The sequence below is a fragment of the Watersipora subatra genome, chromosome 2 (genome assembly GCF_963576615.1).
Source record: "Watersipora subatra chromosome 2, tzWatSuba1.1, whole genome shotgun sequence".
Lineage (NCBI taxonomy): Eukaryota > Metazoa > Bryozoa > Gymnolaemata > Cheilostomatida > Watersiporidae > Watersipora > Watersipora subatra.
The window spans coordinates 69217890-69223889 of NC_088709.1; the positions used below are offsets into that span (position 1 = coordinate 69217890).

Here is a 6000-nt window from a genome sequence, read left to right on the forward strand (position 1 = left end):
AAGGCCTCCAAATCTATGAATGTTCGTAAAAACCTCTGAACGCAGCAAAAGATTTATAGCTTAGCACGATCGACCCGTAGTTGTAAGCTAAATAGAAAACGAAACACGCAATGCACGCATGCGTAGGATTAACTCTAATGGTAGACGTAATAGAGTTAACTTTTCATAGAGAGTGACAGTTTTCAGCTGTGAATAAATTAATCCGCGAATATGCATGAAATGGCAATTTTCGCAAAATATAACTCCACAAATAAATTCATCCTGTAGGGTATTATGAGAAACTATAACGGAAGAGGAAAGTGAAGGCGGTCCTTTATCCGCCTTGACAATGATTTAGCTTCATTCAAGATAACTGAGAAAATTGGCTACCAGCTTTAACATGAACATTCTATATGTGAGATTTCAATAGTCCCATGATCAAACATGAGCGGAGCGAATGTTTGAGAGTTTATGATTAATGCATGTACACACAACTCACGAAAATCATTCATCAACAACGTCGCAAACCCTTGTTCCGAAACCTCATCAACAAATTTAACCATTTTTTAGTGGAGTCGTTTAAGTATAATAACGATACAAAACACATTGAAACCTGTTTAAATATGTTACCATGTCTTTGTAAATTGTCAACAATATCTTAAAACTTACTCATCTGATCGGAGGGTTATACACAAATAGACAGATTAATTTGGCAGAAAATCGAAATTAAAACTCGCCAAGCCATACTTTTATCAAAATTAAGACCGGCAAAGGAAACGCCGAGCGACAGAGAACAACCATTAATTTGTGCGCATTTCACAAAAAAAGAACGTGCACATTTAACCAGTCTATAGCATTGTCAAATAACCGAAGATTTCTGTAATTAACGTAGAAGTACTGAAACATAATCGTTTCTTTTTTGCCGATTTCTAAGTAACTAGATTTTGGACACTTTTGAGTACTTTGGAATTATAACTGATGTCCAAAGCAGTGAAAGTAAAGGAAATGACGATGATATTTTTTTTCAAATGATTCTTTTCAGATTATTACAATACTTAGTTATAAGTTTGGATGACTATTGAAGTGTTATAGTCACACTAACAACATCGATGAGGAGCAATATGTTACTGTTATTATTTTTTCTAAATAGTTTTGTTAAATAGATTATCTAAATATCTATATAAATATCACAACTTCTTGATATATTTAGCTATGACGTTTTGAAATGTAAACAAAATTGTGCATTGGTTCTCTATTATTACTGTATTACTATATTAATAATATTGGTTATTCTAATAATATCAGTGCATTTTACTTCTAATATTGCATTTCGTTTATTGCGGGGGAGATATAAACATGTAATCTTTTCCTTTCATTATTGCTGATTGTTCTACCTAATAACACCCAGTACATTACAGCTACCATTGCAGTTATCCTGTTGCACTACAGTGCCATTTGACTGCTAATATTGTAATTCTCAAACCATTTCTCAACCCTTTCTTTTTTTCAATATCACTCTGGTCGTTGGCTGTATGACAGGGGAATTTCTAGTGTTAATTTATTGGTCAGCTGCCCTATAGAATAACCAATAATAATAAAAGAATAATAGGAGGAAATAATAATAAGAGAAAAGTGAAGGCAGTCCTTTATCCGCCTCGACAATGATTTAGCTTCATTCACGATAACTGAGAAAATCGGCTACCAGCTTTAGCATAAACATTCTATATGTAAGATTTCAATAGTGTTAATTTATTGGTCAGCTGTCCAATAGAATAACCCACAATTATTTCAATGAGTCAGCAAATGACTTGTCTAGAGCCTAAATGTTTTTATGTAATGGTAAAATGCAGCCGACCCAACCTAAAAACAGGATATTATGACGGAAAAGCTTATTTTAATTGTTCAAATTCACTACCACGCTCACAAAGTAACAAATACCTATTTAGTGTTTATGATCTGCAACGAAAAGCAATATTATTTTGTACAGTACTGTATAGACTAAAAACTTCAAGTCAAACGTAGCAGCTTACAGCTCACATACCACATTCGGTTTGCTACATTTTTGCGATGCTACAGAACAAACTTGATATTTAGCTTAAACTAATTTAGCTTACTAAAAACACAGAACTCATTCACAATTAGTATTCACATTACGTATTTCTATTAGTAAGGTTCATTTGCTTATTAACCTGAGTACCGACCATAAAAATTTCTCGAACGACTGTCTATTTCAGGGTTAATTTAGACAAGAGTCTAATCCCTAATAAATTAAAAAGTTGTCAATTAAACTTCGACAATGCATACATTTTCTGAAAGCTAACAATGTGAAGAATCCAACTACAGCGGAGCCTCGGTTCTCGACCACAATCCCTGTCAGAAGGTTGTTCGAAAATCGAGTTGTTCAAAATCCGAAACAAATTTTGCCATTAGAACTGATGTAGGTAAGTTTTAAACCATTCCAAGTCGGCTTAACGATTTCGATAAATTAGTTTTTAGCATTTTACACCATGAGCTGTACTGTATAGTGCGTTTTGTAAATAAAAGCGGGTAGATATAGATCGTGTTTAACTTTAACAAAATATTTTCTATTTATAATGATAAAAATACAAAATTAAAAGTAAACATTTTGTATGCTTTGCTCTTAAAACATCGAAAGCATTAAAGGTTATGATACAATACCAAAAAGCGCAGAAATTGATAATGAAACATCATAAAAATGCAACAGATCAGTTACATCAAAAATCGTGTGAAAAAGAGAACAGAAACAGCAATGGCACTTTTAATTCACATCTTTGAAAAGGAGTCCTCCTTCAAAACCATTTAAGACAACTCGAATGGAGGAGTTGTGTCCCTAAAAAATCTCTTCGGTAGAGGCGACGTTCTCCCAGTTGTCTCCTTTTTGTAAAGAATTTATGACACGAAACTTCTCCCTTTGTTTAAGAACCTTCTGAAAGCGGCTCATAACAACGTCGTTAACTGTATAAACATGTTGTTTCCGGAGCTGTTCCGAACGTTTAATTCAAATGCGCATGCTCCGGTTTGGTCGAGAACCGAATTTATGGTTGACATCCAAGATGAACAAATCTCAATTTCTTTGGTCGAAAAATGTTTTCGAGAGCCGAGGTTCCACTGTACACCATAATCTAGGTAGTAAACGCTCATTACATACACTATCTTTGACCATACATCATGGGGAGCCAATTTCATAAAACTTTTCCTATGTTTTAGGAGCTGCAGGCAAAGGTAGTTTCATTTTCTTGAAGGTGTTTTTCACACAATCCAGCAAGACTAAGTGTTAAGAACAGCTGCACAAAATTTCAAAAGATCATTTTCATTATTTTTTATGTTATAGCTGTTTTATTCAAAACAAATTACCATACTTTTCAGACTATAAACCGCACCCCTATATAAGCTACATATGCTTTATTTTCCAAAGACGATAATAAAACAATACATAGGCCGCACCTTTGTATAGGCCGCAGAACTCAGGACAGTGCTTTTTAACAGGGCAGCAATTTCGCTGTTTAAAGCGGAACAGTGCCTAACGGCACTGTTTCGTATTAACTGTTGCTTTTTAACCTAGTGCCTAACGGAACAGTACCGTTAGGCATTGTTTCGTTTATTTTTTCACCGCTAAAGGCGGATTAACCGGAGATTCCGGTTATTGCGCCCTAGCGGTGAAAGAAAAAACCACAGAATAGCCGCACCCTTATATAAGCCGCATGGCTCAAATCATCAGAAAAAAGTAGCAGCTAATAGTCCGAAAAGTACGATAATAATATTCAAGCGTACAGACTGAACTAGATGACACAAACAGGAAATTACTGTAAATTAATATTATTAATAGTTAATAAAATATTAATACAATTAAAAATAATTAAAGTAATTACAGCTTATGAGTAAATATTTCATAGCAGCCTAAATGAAAGCCCATTTTGCATGCTGCACACCAGGTGCTTCAAAACAATCCTTTACAATGTTCCTTACTCTTACAAAAAACCATTACTTTCACCCCCATCAGCGTCAGTGTTGCTTTTTTAATTATCTGTGTAATCACGTGAATCTGAATCGGCTAAAATGTCATCAGCACAAGTAATTCTCTGTTTTGTAACTTGGGATGGACATACACAAGCCATAATAACACTAAATAATTTGAACGTCAAAAATAAAAAATGTTTGTTTTTTAGTTGGAAACTTCTAAACAAAAAATTAAAACTGCTTCATAATTTTCTTGATCTTCCTGATCATCTGATTCAGAAGAGCTTTCTGAGTGATGAACATCAGTCTGGTCGGCCTAAAAATTCCTGCCATCATAATCTAAATGACCTGAAACGTCTTCTAAAATGGCTTTCGTCCATATTCAGAGTAGCAGTTACGATATTTTTCTTGAAAATAATTTCTATTTGCAAAACGAGTAAAATGGAAATTATCACGATGACTCCAACTGAAAATGTTTCTCTGTTTTGTTTCCTTCACTATTATTAGGTAAACTAACAAATATGAGCTAATCAGAAAAATTATAGAGCAATTTTGTAACAGCCGATATGATCGCCTCAGCCAAAATAAAACCAACCCGAACAGCCGGTTGATTTTGGTCAGAAGTCGGGTTAAGATGTGATACTCCATGGTAAAAGATTCTGTAATCCATGATAACTATATGTAAAAATCAGTTCAAGTAGAGATTAAAATATCCAATGTTACTACTAGCATTAACGACAGCCTCAGCTGAATGATAAAGGAAACAGTCTAAAAAACTAACTGCCACTGATGGAAGCATGTAACTCCTGAATCAAAAATTTCGATATTTTGGTCTACAGATATGATCAGAATATTTCGCAAATTGCTCACGGTGTGAGAAACATTTAATTTCTGTAATTTTGCTTATCATTGTTTGGTTGATTACTCCCAGCTTTTCAGCTAAAAAGCAGTAGGGCGTTAGACTACAAATTAATATGCCAAACAGGTACTCAAAGTGGTAAGCTACCGTAGAACCTAATCTCTGCCAAATGTTGACACAAAAATGGTGTGTGGCAGCCAGACTACTACTAGCAAATTTGTTTTTCCCAAGTCCGTGATATGAAAAAAGCACAGACTCCTATAAAATACAGCACTCAGGTGTTTTCCAGTGCACAACCACTTGCTTCGACTGACCGAAGTAAACAAAGTGAGACTGGTTCGGGCCTAGTCAGTCCCCATCATCTAATAATATAAGTGTTTCATTCAGTTTCTTCACAAGTTTAAAAACTTAATAAATAAATGTTGAATTGAGCGTATTGTTTATTGCACATCATAGTAAACTATTGTTTTTCATAAATAATCAAGCACGGGTACAGTTTCCTTGCATACAACTTATGCAGAATATTAACAAACCGTTAATATTCTGCTGGTACTGACTGGTACGAGCCTAGTAGCCCTCATCATCTGATAACAGGAGTGTTTTGTTCAGTTTCTTCACGAGTTTAAAAAGTTACTAAATAAATGTGGCATTGAGTGTATTGTTTATTGTAGCTCATAGTAAACTATTGTTTTTCGTAAATAATTAAGCCCAGGTACAGTTTCTATGCATACAAATTAGGCAGAATATTAACAAACCGATTTTTGAGCCCAACAAATATGTATAAATAATGTTTCGTAAAGCTAAAACTTACAAATACAATACTTCTATTCCGATTGAATGGGTGCAAGAATCAGCACTAGAATAACGAGTGGTTGATAATAGCAGTATTTAAGTGTATATATTGTGGATTAAATAACTATCAAATGCGTTAGTCCAGCGATTGTCGAGAAGAGAAATACAATGACTGTAGAAGATCGGCGTTTTTTATCCTAGTGGCTAATTTTTAGTAATAGCGTGAGTTCCTATACGCGTCTAAGCAACTTCGCTGCGCGTGAGAGCGAGCCGATCTAGACCTAGACATTTAAAGGGATACCGAACAGAATTTACTGATGACTGTGAACCTTTACCTTATATGTTTTGTGCAATTTGCGACGTTAAACAGAATATAAATTATTTCTACATTA

At 34.4% G+C, this 6000-nt stretch overlaps 1 protein-coding gene across 4 annotated transcripts in view; it reads right to left on the reverse strand.

Moving 5' to 3' along the window:
* Positions 1-5748, reverse strand: part of LOC137387045 (oocyte zinc finger protein XlCOF6-like) — a 226755-nt gene extending 221007 nt beyond the window's left edge. For all 4 annotated transcript variants that reach the window (XM_068073325.1, XM_068073327.1, XM_068073324.1 and 1 more), the window contains exon 1: positions 5628-5748. The gene's annotated coding sequence lies outside the window, so the exon portion shown is untranslated. The remainder of the gene's footprint in view (positions 1-5627) is intronic.
* Positions 5749-6000: the final 252 nt, after the last annotated feature.